The sequence below is a fragment of the Phascolarctos cinereus genome, unplaced genomic scaffold (assembly GCF_003287225.1).
Source record: "Phascolarctos cinereus isolate Bilbo 61053 unplaced genomic scaffold, phaCin_HiC Scaffold_3;HRSCAF=262, whole genome shotgun sequence".
NCBI lineage: Eukaryota > Metazoa > Chordata > Mammalia > Diprotodontia > Phascolarctidae > Phascolarctos > Phascolarctos cinereus.
Genome location: NW_027555736.1, coordinates 32,848,696 through 32,863,411, shown reverse-complemented (window position 1 = coordinate 32,863,411; position 14,716 = coordinate 32,848,696). Strand labels below are relative to the sequence as shown.

Genomic DNA, 14,716 nt, shown 5'->3' with positions numbered 1-14,716 from the left:
ACTTGTTGCCTAGTAGAACTATAAGCACCATGGATCAACCACCTATTCCTGGCTATGCATGACTCCTAAGGTTTGAGCCAGGGACCTCATGGACATACTCTTTGGGGCTATTGGATGAGAAGCTACGTCTGGCTCAGTGCAGCTATCACCGCACCTGGATATACGGCCCTATTCGTGATAGATAGAAGGGTCATCTGCAATAATGAAGAAGAGAAGAGTTACCCAATAGAGAGGATCTGCAATTTTGTTGGGGGGTGGGGAACCCCTGGTGTCAGAACACAACCTCCCCTCCATCCCACCAACCAGATCTCAAGGAGTAATTAAGTTCAGGCATTGAGAGGCTACATGACATGCTCAGGGTCATACAGCCTGAAGTGGTCAGAGGCAGGACTGACAGGTTTTCTTTGCCAAGCTTTTTCTAACTGCTACACTATGCTACTTCCCCCTTCCCTCATGATGTCCCATCTTCATTCACCACCATCTCTTACTCTTTCTCCTTTATATAAACATAATAGGTAGATGGATGAATGGATGGGGAGATGGATAGATAGATAAATTGATAGATGATGAATGGGTGGATGGATAGATAGATGGATGGAGGGAGGGAGGAAGAAAGAGAGGGAGAGAGACAGATAGAGAGAGAGCTGAGTTGTACAAGAGGAGATTTTATAGATTGAATTGCAGGAAAGCAGGAATGTCCTTCTTGGTCAAAGAAAATCAAGACCCCCCCCCAACCTATCAAATATAATCTTTAGACAACTCTCAATTATTCTCATAAAATGAGGTAAAAGGTTGGGTCCCTGGCTAGTTCCTAAGAGCCAAGGCCAGCCAGACCATTGAACCAGAGGATCATATGACCATCGACCTTAGGTAGGAAGGGGTCCCACAGAAGTTAAGGGTCCCAGGGTTCAGACCACTGCTGTCCCTGCTCACAGTGTAATGAAAGGACCACACGTTCTCTCTCCAAATTCTCCCCATGAGGAGTTGTCTTTTCAGGGCACACCTGCCATTGACATGAAGCCATCCCCTCTACCTCACCCCATGTGCCATTTGATACACATACCCAACATAGCAACCAGGGCTGAGTAAAGTACCATGCCATATTCCAAACCAGACCACCATCCATGCACAGAACAACCCACACCAAGGGATTTCCAAAATATGAGAAATGACCAAAAGATATCTGCCCTAAATGAGCCTGGGCCCCTTCTTCCTGTACCCAATGACCAAACCACAGAAGTTAGGAAAAGAGGTATGTGAAAGGAGAAAGGGAAAAAGAGGATAGCAAAATAGGGTGGGAGTAGAATAGAGGACAGGTATGATTGGGAGAAAGAGTAAAGGAAGAAGAAAAGAGCTTAGAAAAGACTGAAGAATTTGAGAGAGAATGAGAAGGGCAAAGTAAGAGAGAAAAGGGAAGAAAAGGAAAGTAAGAAAGAAGAGTATAGGAAAAAGAAAGAGATAAAGAGAGGAGCTGAGAAGGGAGGGGCTGTCCTACATACATACATACATATGTATCTATGTATAGGTGTATCTGTATCTATATCTATCTATATCTATCTGTATATTTATATCTATATCTATATCCTTCCCCTGTCCCCTCCCTAAGTCCCCATTACTCTGAACCCTGCCCTGGAGACACCTGGTTAATACCCAAACAAAGATGACTGGATGCACAGAGGCCACTCGGGATTATAGGAAAACAGCTCTACTCAGTCATTGCAAACTTGCAGATTTTTTTTTTCAGAGGTGGCAATCTGGCAGTCGGCAGTAAATGTTACAAAAATAATCATACCCCCTTGACCCATTCCATTGTTGGGAATATCCCTTCAAAGTGTTCTTACAATAAAAAAGAGCTATTCATTCATGGATTTTCACAGCAGCATTATTTATAATTGCAAAAAAACTAGAAGCAACCTAATGGCCAGCAGCAGGGAAATGGTAAATAAATTGCTGCACATTAATGTAATGGAATTCTATAATGCAATTAAGACCGACAAATATGAGGAATGCAGAGAAATCCGAACAGGCCTTTTATGAAATAATGCAGAGTGAAAGAAAAAAAGGAAAACCTGAGAAACAAATACTCGGGCCCATTGGATTTAGATTTAAAGCTGAAAGGGACCTTCTAAAGTCATCTCATTTTACATGAGACTCAGGTGAAGGAAGAGGGGATGCTTAGCCTGGAGAAGAAGAGACTTATTGGGGAGAGAACTAAGGACCAGAGAAGAGAAATGATCTGGCCAAGGTCATGCATACAGCTACTATTGATGCTTTCATAAGAGAAAGAGTGAATGGGAATGGACCAACAATCTTGAGGGAGACTTAGAACAAATGAAAAATTGTTATGACATTTTACTTGCTAAAATTCACATATTTTAATCTAAATAGCTTTAAAAAGGCAAGTTTAATTACTTGTATTGATGCTTAATATTAAGTTTGTAATAAATCTTTTTTTTAAAAATTTCAGAGACCACTTACCTGAGGCAGAAGTTTTATCAGTTCTCAGCAAATGGACAGACCTGTGAAGTGGGAGGCAAAAAGGCATTAGAGGTGAAGGGCAAACAGACTTTGGACCTGCTTGGACCTAGCAAGGACCCACAACAGGACCCTAGAACCCAGGATGGACTCTTCCCCCACTATCCTGGGCATCGCTCCTTTTTTCATCCTTTTAGCACCAAGGGACACACAGTGGGAAAACCTTTTCCAAATTCAATTCCATTCTACTCAGCCAGTCTTTACTGTGCTCTCCCCCACCCTGTGCCAGGATTGAGTGATGCAGAGACCTGGCCTCTAACTTTTGGGGACATCACAGTCTTCGGAGAGGCAAGTTTCAGATCTCTGAAATGATGAGAGAACAATACAAGCTTGTTCATGCTAATGCCTTGACTTGGATGACCTCAAGAACCATAATGGAGATCAAAGATGAGAGGTTAAGAATGGGAAAGAGGTCACTGTGAGCTGTAGGTTAGGTTAGGCTTCCTGGGAAAGTGGGCTTGGATCTGAGCCTTGAAGACAGACCACAAAAGGAAAGGCAAATAGAAAGTTGGGGGGGCGGGGTTCAAGGAGAAGAGCATGGGCTGGGGAAAGACATAGAGATAGGAAATAAGCCTGACATGTTATTAGGGAATAAGGAGTGGAGGGAAAGGGAAGGCTGGAGTGATTGGATGGAGCCTTGAATACCACACAGCAGCCTCCCGGGGTTCCCCTGAGATCTCACACATCTGCCAGACCTTTCTGGTTCCAGCCACAGTGCCAAGGACGGGGAGCGTATGGGAGGGAGGGAGCTATACTGGGGAGGTGCAAGAGGAGAACCTGCCAACTGCTAGCTCCCCTGCCAGGTGGCAGAATGATCTGGTTGGAAAATGGAAATGAGTGCTGGAGGTTCTTTCCCCTCCCCTTTCCTCCACTTTCTCCTCCCTTCCCACCCTGGCCCTGCAAGCCTTGAGAGATTGATCTTAGCCTGAGACAGCAGAGATAACTCGATATAATGAACTCCACTCTTTCTGTTAGGAGCTTTTAAAAAATTGAAAAGGCAAGTGAGGATGGGGGTTGGAGGACAGAAGCAGCTCTTTCCTGTCCATAAGTCCTCTGTACCCAATCCTCTTCACTGAAGCCCCTGAGTTGGAAAATAGCCCTTGAGCTGTCCCCCACCTTCTCCCGACTCTTCTCCCTACCCTCCCACTTTCTCCCTTGGGATGCCTTGATGTAATAAAGGTTAAAAATATCCACTTTCAATTATTGGCTTTAAAAATAATTTCTTTGAGGTCAGCAACCAAATCCACCAGGAGCCCTGGGTTGTCTCCTTCCTTCCCTGGCCTCCTTCCCATCCTAGCTTGAGCTCCAAGCCAGTATGAGGTAGAAAAATTAGGCCCCAGAAACCTCCCCTCCTACACCCAGTGCCTTGCATTCCTTTCTGTTTACATTGTATTTATCCCGTATGTACAAAGTTATTTGCATGCTACCTCCTCCATTAGAATATAAGCTCCTTAAGGGCATGGATCGTATTTTTTTTTTTGCTATTCTTTGTATCCCTAGCACTCAGCATAGCGCCCAGCACATAGTAAGCACCTAATAAATGCCTATTGACTGACCTATTGATTGTTCTCAATGAGCAGACTGCCTCCCACTACCCCCACCTCCCACCAAGACATGCTACCATGTCACATATGGAAGAGGTGAAATTAAACTTGGTCTACTTGACCCTGGTCAGCAGAACTAGGAAGAATGGGCCGGGATTGGGGGTGGGGAGGTAACTGCAGAGAGGCATATTTAGGCTTTGATGTAAGGAAGAATTTACTTACAGAGATGTCCAAAGAAGGAGAATAAGCAAGACGATGAGGAGGACATTAGAGAGAGGGGGAGTGGGAGGAGGAAGCAGAAGAGAATAGCCAGCATTTACATGGCACTTTAAGTTTTGTAAAGCATTTTCCAAGTATTATCTCATTTTATCATCACAACAACCTTAGGAGGTAGGTGCTACTAGATCCATACAAAATATAGAGAGAATAGAAGGAAGATGATTTCAGAGGAGAGGGCATTAGTAGCTGAGGGGACTGGGAAAGTCATCCTATAGAAAGTGAGATTTGAGCTGAGTTTTGAAATGGAAGCTAGGGAAATGAAGAAGCAGAGAGTTAAGGAGGTCGAGGATGCCAGGCATGGGGCACAGCTAATGCAAATACAGGGAGATAGGACAAAGAAGTACAGGATTCGGATCAGATTAAAACATAAGAAGACTGGAAAAGTGGAAAGTGGCAAGGTTGTGACATGCTTTAAATGCTCGACAGAGGGCCTTATGCTTGATCCTGAAGGTGTTTATTGAGTTGGGAGTGGGTAATGTTGTCAGACTTGACCTTTAGAAAAACCACTTTGGTGGTTGAATGGAGGCTGGATTGGAGTGGAAAGGGAGCTGAGATAGAAAGAACCATTAGAAAGCTATGTGCTAATCTAGCTAAGAAATGATGACAATCTGCACTAGAATGATGGCTAAGTGAGGAGAGAAAAGGGAATGTAGAGCAGAAATGTTGTGAAGGGAGAAATAACAAGATTGAGCTATGGATGGAACCAGGCAGGGAAATGGAGACCAGCTAAAACTAAGGGAGGAAAGAATATTGCACACACACTAGAGCAGTTGTTCTGGAAGTATGGTCCAGAGACCCCCAGAGGTCCTCAACACTCTTTCAGGAGGTCTACAACATCAAAACTATTTTTATTATAATACTAAAATGTTTTTTTTTATTTCTAATATGGTAAATGTCAATAGATAGAATCCCCATAAACAAAATCTCTTTGGGATCCCCAATAATTAATATTTTGAGGAGTCCTGAGAATAAAAAGTTTGAGAACCACTGGTCTAGAGTGTCCAAAACTGTGGGGTCAAAGAGGATGATGGATACAAAAAGGCCAGTAGGTTTTGCAATTCACTGGAAAGCAATCTTAATGTAGTGGTGGGAAAGGAAGTCAGACTGCTAGGGGTTGAGGAGAGAATAGAGGGTCGCATGTGGACTATTGCAAGGGGGGAAGGCAAGACTGGTTAATGAGAGGCCAGACTTAAGAACATACTCATATTGGCCCTTCTTGATGGGTTTTATTAAGCATGCACAGATATTCCCTGCTGGGTTCTAGCCCAGCATGTGGAATTTTAAAAACTTGTTCCTAACCATACCAGGTGATGATGAAACTTCTAATTGGCTACATATCTAGAAGAGCTGATCCATCAAGAGGTAATGAGCCAGAATTAAGTTCACATACAAAAGGGATGACCCAACAATGTCTCACTATTTCTCTTCCTGGTAGTTAGTGATGCCAGAACTACTATGAGCTGCTTGGTGGAGCAAATTCAATAACTTTGGATTTGATGTGGCTCTCGACCTGGGGGTCCATGGATAGATTAGAGGGATTCTGTCAACCTGAATGGGAAGGAAATCTTTGCTTCAATATAAATGGTTTCCCATGCAATCCTATGTATTTTATTTTATCCATTTAAAAATATTATTCTGAGAAAGGCTTTACCCAACTGCCAAAGGTAGACATGACACAAAAAAGTTTAGAACCTTTGCTCTGGGGGTTCTAATTAACCTACTTGTGTCTGTCTATGTTCCCTGTCTGGCTTCTTCCCCTGCAAAGATCCCTGTCCCACTTCTGATGTCTTCAGGATCTATGGACTTATGACAAGAGAGAGTCATCACTGGTGAGGGCAGAATTGGTAGAGATCAATCACAGAATCTCAAAATATCCGAAGTAGAAAGCAACTCAGAGGCCACCAAGTCCAATCCATTCCTGAAAAAAAGGAGGTACTCAGGAGATACTTGATAAGTCATCATTTAGCCTTCCTTTAAAGAGCTCTAGTGATGGAGAACCTACTGCTTCCTGAGGCAGCACCATTCCACTTTAAGATAGCTCTAATTCCTTTAATCAATGCTAAATTTTCTTCTCCTAAGTCCTATCCATTGTTCCTAGTTCTGTTTTCCGAGGCCAAATAGAACATATCTAATCCCTCTTCATTATGGAAGCCCTAAAAGTACTTGAACACAGATATCCCGTCCCTACTTCCATAACTCCTAGTTTTCTTTTCCTTTAGCTAAACATCTCCTCATATGGCATGAGCTCAAGGCATCAACTCATCGTTTTGATTTCCCTTTTCTGAATCCTAATGAGCTTATTAATAACCTTTCTAAACCGTGGTGAGCAGAACAGAATACAGTACTTCAAGCATGATCTGGCCAGGGTAGAGTACAATGGATTCATAATTTACTTCCTCCTAGAAACAGTACCTCTCTTAATGTATGCCATATCTCATTAGCTTTTTTAGCTACCCTGTTTTAACATTGATTCATGGTGAGCTTAGAGTCCAAAAATCAAACAAAAACAAAAAATCCTGATCCTTTTTGGATAAGCTGCTAACTAAGCATGCCTTCCCTACCTTGTACTTGTGGAATACTTTTTGCTAGTCCAAATGTAATTTCTTGGATTTGTTCCTATCCAGTTTTCTCATATTGAATGCATGCTCTATTATGTCACAAAGTTTTTGAATCCTGACTCTGTCATCTAGTACGTTAGCTATCCTTCCCAAATGTGTATGGTCTGTATATTTGATGTGGATATCATCAAGCCTTTTTAATTTTTTTTAAATTCCAAGCTTAACAAATACCAGGTTATTGGTAAAAAATGTCAACAACACATGGTCATATAAAGATCCTGGAGGCAGCCCACTGCAGACCTACTTCCAAGTAGACATCAAAGCATAAATGAATATTCATTGAATCTGGCCATTCGATAAATTTTGAATCCATCTCATTCTATCACTTTTCCCAAAGTTTTTCACAATAATAGTATGAAATATTTCATGAAATATTTTACCAAAATTTAGCTAAATTATATCTAAAACAGGGACAGCTAGGTGGCACAGTGGATAGAATGCTTGGTCTGGAATCAGGAAGACTCATATTCCTGAATTCAAATCTGGATTCATACACTTAATTAGCTGTGTGACCCTAAAGAAATCACTGAACCCTGTTTGCCTTAGTTTCCTCATCTATAAAAAGAGCTAGAGAAGGAAACAGCAAACCATTCCAGTATCTTTGCTAAGAAAACCCTAAATGGGGTCACAAAGAGTTAGAAAAAACAACTAAACAACAATATTTAAAAGTATTCTCCTTAGTTTGGAAATATCGTCATAAGGAGAAAGAACATTAGTTTGAATATGAAATATTCTTGATGGGATCTTCATGCCAAAATTTTATATAAAAATGAACTTTCATATATATATATGTATATATATGTATATATATATATGTGTGTGTGTGTATACATATATCTATATCTATATCTATCATCTATCTATCTATATATATATATATCTATAGCTCTCTTTCTCTGCCTATCCCTCCCTGGTTTGAGTATTAGGACCGTGTTTGTCTCATAAAATAATTTCAGTAGAGCACCTTCTTTAAATATTTGAAAAAGTTCAGATACAAATACTGTTGATCTGGTTAATTTATGACTAGCTCACTTTCCTTCTCAAAGATGTTTCCTGTTTTCTTAATCTGGTTACTTTATATTTTTGTAGATATTTACACATTCCCTTTAAATTCTCAGTTGTGGGTTTGTCAAGCCCCCATTTACTGTGTATGATTGCTTCTGAGCCTTGTTTATGTAGTCTGTTCCACCGATCTAGCTTTCTATTTTTCAAATAGTACCAAATGGTTTTGATAATTACTACTGTGTAATGTAGTTTGAAGTCTTGTAATGCCATGCACTTGCCATTCCTACATTTTCCATTATTTCTTTTTTATATCCTAGACCTTTTGTTCCTCCAAATAATTGTCAGGTTTTTTATCTACTTCTGTTAGTTTTGCATAGCACTGAATTTGTAAGTGTATTTAGCTACCATCATTATGTTTGTTATATTGACACAGCCCAACCCTGAACACTAAATTATTGCCTAATTATTTGGGGGAGGAGCCTTCATATTCAGGAGTGTAACTATGAAGCTAGATGTGGAGTCAGCACTCAAAGGGGATGTCAACTGGATACCGAAGAATGTTACAAGCCCCTAAGAGCAGCAGCAGCCTCAGCAGCTTCAGGATAATAACTTTCCCTCACTCCCTTTAAGCAATTACCTTGCTGCATCCAGATCATCTACAATTTCCCAGTGGCTGATGAAAGCTGAGCTAAGGTGGAAGACTCCTGACCACATTATGGGAGATGATTGGGGGATTTATTATATATCATCCCTAGGGACTCTCAACCTAGAGAGCTTAATGGGAGAGAAGGGAAATGGGCATACCATCATAATGGAAAAGATAGCAATGGAGAGAAGATTTTAAGGGGGCAGGCAGAAGAAAAGAATAGGAGAGGGGAGAAAGAACACGGAAAAGAGGTGAGAGGAGAAAGCTGAAGAGACAGAAAGGAGGAAAACAAACCACAGAGGAGAAAAGAAGAGAGGGCAGTAGGTAGTGAACAGAAGACTGAGGCAGGGAAATATAGAAGAGAGAGAGGAGAAAGGAAAGGAGAAAGATGGAAATGGAAAAGAGATTGAAGGGAAATACACTAGTGAAAGAGAGAGAATAGGCTCAGGTACTAATCCTAGCTTAGCCCACTAGCTCTGTGATCTTCAGCAAGTTTATCCTATCCTTTCTTGCCCATTTTAGGACCATCTTACAGGACACCTCCCAGGGTATCCCTACCTTGGCTTCATAGAATCCTACGATGTCAACCTCGAAGGTACTCTGGAAATCTACTAGCCCAACTCCCTCATTTAAAAAAAAAGAAATTGAGCTTCAGAGGAGTTTACTCACTTCTCCAAGGTCACACAGCTAGTTATTGTCAAAGCTAAAACTTTAACCTAGGTCTCCTGAGTCCCTGTTTAGCCCTTTTTCTTCTGCACCACATGGCCCCTGAACCTGATCTTGGGCACTAGTTCCAGCCAAGGAGCTCTCCTTCATAGATCCTAATGTGAGGTCTGTTCTCTGTGCCCAACAGCTTGATTATGGAAATTGCAAGGGTAGCATGCAGACATTGTGGTATCAGGACAGTTTCAAAGAGGTGTAAGGATGCCCTTCCCTGAAGGAATTACTCCTGTTCCCAGAGGGTCAGGCCAAGAATGCTTCTACATACCATGCCCTCTCAAAAGAGATTCCCCCAGAATTCCTGCCATCCCTGAAGCCTGACTCTGGAGACCCAGAGGGAGGGAAAATCATGTTGTTATAACAATAATAAAGTTTAAGGCTTCCTTCCAACAACTCTGTGCAGTAGGCATCAGGCATGCATGAAAAGTATTCATGCTAAAAGGTCTTACATAGTGTGTTCTTCAATCCTAGGCAAAACAGAAGAGCTGTGGGCACATGGAAGGCAGAATAAGGAGCATCTGGCTAATGTGAACACAAAGAACATTGGGTGGGGGAGGATGGCTATGCCTCCATGCAAATGGTGAGAAGTTCCAAGGCCAAGGTGGGAGCTTTAGAAATTGTAACTGGCCGACTGGTCAGCAGAACTGCTGAAGGAGCTTCAGGACCACATAAAAAGATCAGAATCCAAACCAAGAGAATGTGGGAAATGCATCAGAGCCCCAGATGCCAGCTGGAGAGAGCAAGCTGGCCCCAGGAGGGAAGCAGGTGAGAAGTGAGATACAGTCCCTGCCTCTCACAATGGCTTCTGATTCCTCTAACATTGCTGGGACTCTATTAAGGCTTGTACTGTATAAGGATTGTGATTGAACCCCTGGGAAAAAGGGAAACATAGGAAGGAGAGCTATAATTATTGCTTTACTAAAGAAACTCAGAGACAGGTCCCTTTCTGTTGTTTATTGCCTTTAATAAACCTGTCCAATGGTTAATGCCTTTGTTAGCCTCAATGCTTGCAGATCCTGGTCTTCTCAGGGGACTCTGGGTGAGGGCCAAAGAAAACACAGAGATTGTGATAAAAGAGAGAGAGAGGTCTCCAAGACTGAATCCAGCCCATTTGCCAAATGACAAATGGGTCCCACATTTAATCAGGTCACATACTCATTTTATAGATGAGGAAACCAAGGACCACAAAAGTTCAGTTGACTTGCCCAAGATCACACAGTTAGTAAGAATACCTTCCATAGCACTTGTCATTTACAAACACTTTGCTGTATATGGCATTATCTTCCCCAAATTCAAGAGTTCTCTCAGGCCTGATTTTAATACCCAGCACCAGGGTTCCAGCTCTGTCTGCCTTAGGAGAATCTCTTTCCCTAAGGCACTCCCCCCAACCCCAAACACAGTTACCTCCCAGGGTTCCCCAGCCCTGGGAGGCTGGAAAGGAAGGTTCCCTGAGAAGGCCCACCTGAACTAGGAGAAGCATCCTGATATCCTTGGTGACTGAAGAGAAGCCACAGCTTCTGAACATTTCTCAGCTTAGCTAGCAGCTTGGCCAGGTGTGAAATGCTGGGAATTTGGGACTAGGAGCCCACGGAACATGTAGAAGGAAACAGCTGGCTGAGGCTTTTGGAGAAAAGAAAACTGGGATTTAAGGAGGCTGGGAGAAAATTTAGCCAAACGGATTTGGGAAAGGGGAGACCCCAGGACCGACAGCCCAAAGCCCTTACAACTAGGTCCTTTGCTTGATGTTCTGTGATTCTGTGACCCAGGGTAGGGCATTCCAACAGTCCCCTGAAGATGGAGTGGAGTTGCTCTCATCCTCTGGCCTCAGAAGGGGATAGGTAGACCCCTTAGGAGTCTGAAAGCCTGAGGTCACGTCCCAGTTCTAATATCTGTGTGACCCATTTACCCTGTATGAGCCTCACTCTTCTCCTCTGTAAAATGGGGTCAATGCTACTTTCATTACCATCTTCTCAAGCTTTCCTTTCTACAAAGCACTATTAAAATGTGATGGTTTTATATGAAGTCAAGTTGGCCTCAGGGGCAAGAAGACCTGGGTTCAAGGCCATGCTCTCACACATGGTGCTTCTGTGACCCCAAGCAGCACAACTGACCTTTCAGTGCAGAGAGCAATGTCCAAAGATGGAAAGTTTAAGGACAGGTGCCAATGTGTTTTGGTAGAGGGGATTTCTTCTTCTGGGGTTTCCTAGGTCAATGAAAGCACAGATCCTATCTAAAAAAATGCACATGAAACAGTCAGCCTTACTTGTAGACAGAGAGGACAACTGCAGATTTGTCACACTCTCAGGGAAGAGAAAGCCATTCCTGCCCAATTCCCTTCCTCCCGGCCCCAGCCCCTTTGGCTGGTGGAGGTCCAAGATTCCCTTCTCAGGGGGTATTCTTTCATTCCCCCAGGAGAACTCAGACTTGAGGGGTGTGGGAGATGGGGAGTTAGAGCCATTCTATAAGGAAAGGCCAGGACAGCTGGGACAACTCCTAATTCTCACAAGTTGAGAGAGGACTTGGTTACCATGAGGCTCCACTGATGGATCTCAGCAAAGCAGAGAACTTCAACTTGACCATATGGTTCCAGCATCCTAGGCAATTCTCCACTCTTGGCCTCCCAGTGGGCTTCTTTGGGCTCAGCACCTCCATCATCCTAGGAATGAAATGGGCTCTGTTTCCTACACCTTCCAGAGGCTAGAATCCCACACCTTCCAGAACCCCACTCCATCTTCAGGGGACCATTGTAATGCCCCACCCTGGGTCACAAAATCACAGAAATGTCAGAACTGGAAGAGACTGAGTCTTAAGATTTTAAGAGTTAGAACTGGGAGGGATGTTAGAAATTACCTACCCCTCTTATTTTATAGATAAGCAAACTGAAGGCCACGAAGGGGAAAAGACTGGTCTGAGGTCACACAGAAAACATATATCAGAAGTCAAACCCGGGTCCTTGAACTTCGAAAACAGAGCTTCTCCTAATTTGTAGAGCTAGAACCAGGCACCCTGACTCCCAGCCTGACTGGATAAGAGAGAGAGCCAGTTACTATCTGGAGTAGAGGAGGAGCTGGTCAGCCGGAAAGTCCCTGTCCATCCCTTCCTCCCCAAGGCTGTTTCCCCTCCGGTACCAATTCAGCCCAGTGGCCGGTGGCCAGAGCCAAAGAGGAAAACTGGCAGGAGCCATCAAACACCATCTGATCTTGGGTACCTAAAAAGGAGGAAGAGGAGAGAGCCTAGGGAAGGAGGGAAGGTGAGGAAGAAAGAAGGGCCAAGCTCAGAACTGGAGCCAACCTTTGATCACTGCCTTTGGAAAACCTCCCACTCCCAGCACCTAGGCTGCTCATTTGAATATCACTGGCAGCACTTGCCCTGGCTCTCCCCCTCCTTAAAGGGACAGGCTTGTCTCTCCCCAACTCAGTTCACTGGTTCCTAGAGTGATTCGACCAGAGGATGTGGTTAGAGGGAAGTGGGGAGAGGGCTCTTCAGGGCCATCTCCCTCTTTAAAAGACCTATTCATCATAATGAGGAAATTGAGGCAAACAAAAGCTAAGTGACTTGCTCAAAATCAGCCAGCTAGAGAGTATCTGATGCTGGACTTGAACTCAGGTCTTCCTAATTCTAAGTCAGCACTCTAACCACGGCACTATCTAGCTGCCTCTAGAAAGGAAACAGAAGAGAGGGGGTCCCTAGTCTTGGTGAGCTCCCAGCCTAATAAGGAGGAAGGAGGAAAAGTCAGCTAATAATCCAGGCAAGTCAAATAATAATAGAGACCAAGACAGCAGCAGAGCTTGAAGGCAGGATCCGATAAGGGTCCGTCCAGTGGTGCTGAGAGTCAGGGCTTTGAAAGGTCAGGGGTGCAAGAGAATGCTGTGCATGAATGCTGGGGAGGAGGGCGCTGGGGGAGGTTCCAGCTCGGAGCCGTCGGGAGGCCCAGCGGTCGCAGATATGAGGCTCAGCCCCGACAGTCTTCGAGGGAGGAAAAGGGGAATGATGAATCTCCCCTCAGCCCCTCGACCCTGACCTTGGTCTGAGAGTCACCAAGGGATGGTGAGAGAACAGCCCCAGGCCGGGATGCTGGGTCTGGCCTCTGCCACTTAACTGGCTGCCTTGTCTGGGACTAGCCTTTTCCCTTCTTTGAGACTCCATTTTTTCATCTGCAAAATAATGGAGTCTGACTAGGTGATCTTGGAGTCCCTTTGGCTCTTAATCCTCTGATATTATGAGAGGGACTGAATCATAGAATAATAGATTTAGGGCTAAAAAGGACTTCTGTGGCTGTCTATTCAGACCCCTCCCCACTGACTTCACAGGAAATTGAGGCCCACAGAGATTGAGACTTACTCAAGTTCATGTAAGATGAGATTCGAACTCAGATTCTATGACTCTAGAGTCAGTGCCCTTTCCATTGGACGCACTGCCTCCAATGTGTGGTCACAGGAATAAAGGGCTAGAAAGGAACATAGATGTCATTGATGACAGCCGAGGGCTGGGACTGGAGGCAGGAAGACCTGGATTCCAATCCTGCTTCCTAACCTTATGAGCTGTGTGACCTTGGGCTAGTCACTTCACCTTTATTTGTCTCAATTTCCTCATCTAAAATAAGGATAATAACTGCATGATAATCTCTATAATCTTAAAATGGCTATAATTATCAAATCCAGCCCCTTCACTTCACAAATAAGGAAACTGAGGCCTAATGAGTGACTTGCCCAGGGCCACATGGACAATATCTGAGGCAGAAATCAAACCCAAGTCTTTCTCTAGCTTCTGCATCACATTGCCTCTCATTAGGGTCATCATCAGACTCCTTGCATCCAGGCCAGGGACAGCTTTACAAATATTGTCTTATTGTATCTACACAACCACCCTGGGAGGTCGGGCTATTATTGTCCCCAGTTTACAGAGGAGGAAACATAGGCAAACACCCAAAGTGCCTGAAGTGAGAGCTTCATCAGCAAAACTATTCTCTCTCTTTCTGCCCGCCCTTTTCACACCCTGGGTCTGACCGACCGCCCTCTCAATAAAGACAGACCTGGAGACCCAGCCACCGGCCTTCCCCTGCCAATCCCTGATGGAGGCTGACTAATGATTTCCCCTCCTGCAAGGATTTACTGGATTCAAATTAGGCCAGAGGAAGGATATCGATCTACCGGCTGGTCGGGAGGTGCAGGAGACAGTAGGCTCCCAGAGAATTGGGATGTCAGACCTCCAGCTCTTGGAGGGATCCCAATATGCATCCGGGGAAGCCCAAAGTGACTGAAGGATTCAGTCTGACCAGGAGAATGGTGATGGAAGCAATATCCATGTGTCTGTGGCATAGTCCTCCCATTAGACATAAGCTCCTTGCAGGCAGGGTCCATGCCCCTCCC

General features: G+C 44.0%; 1 protein-coding gene across 2 annotated transcripts in view; it reads right to left on the bottom strand.

Annotated features, from left to right (window-relative positions):
• Positions 1-14,716, bottom strand: part of LINGO1 (leucine rich repeat and Ig domain containing 1) — a 507,290-nt gene that overhangs the window by 333,081 nt on the left and 159,493 nt on the right. For both annotated transcript variants that reach the window (XM_020975161.2, XM_020975162.2), the window contains exon 3: positions 2,479-2,519. The gene's annotated coding sequence lies outside the window, so the exon portion shown is untranslated. The remainder of the gene's footprint in view (positions 1-2,478; positions 2,520-14,716) is intronic.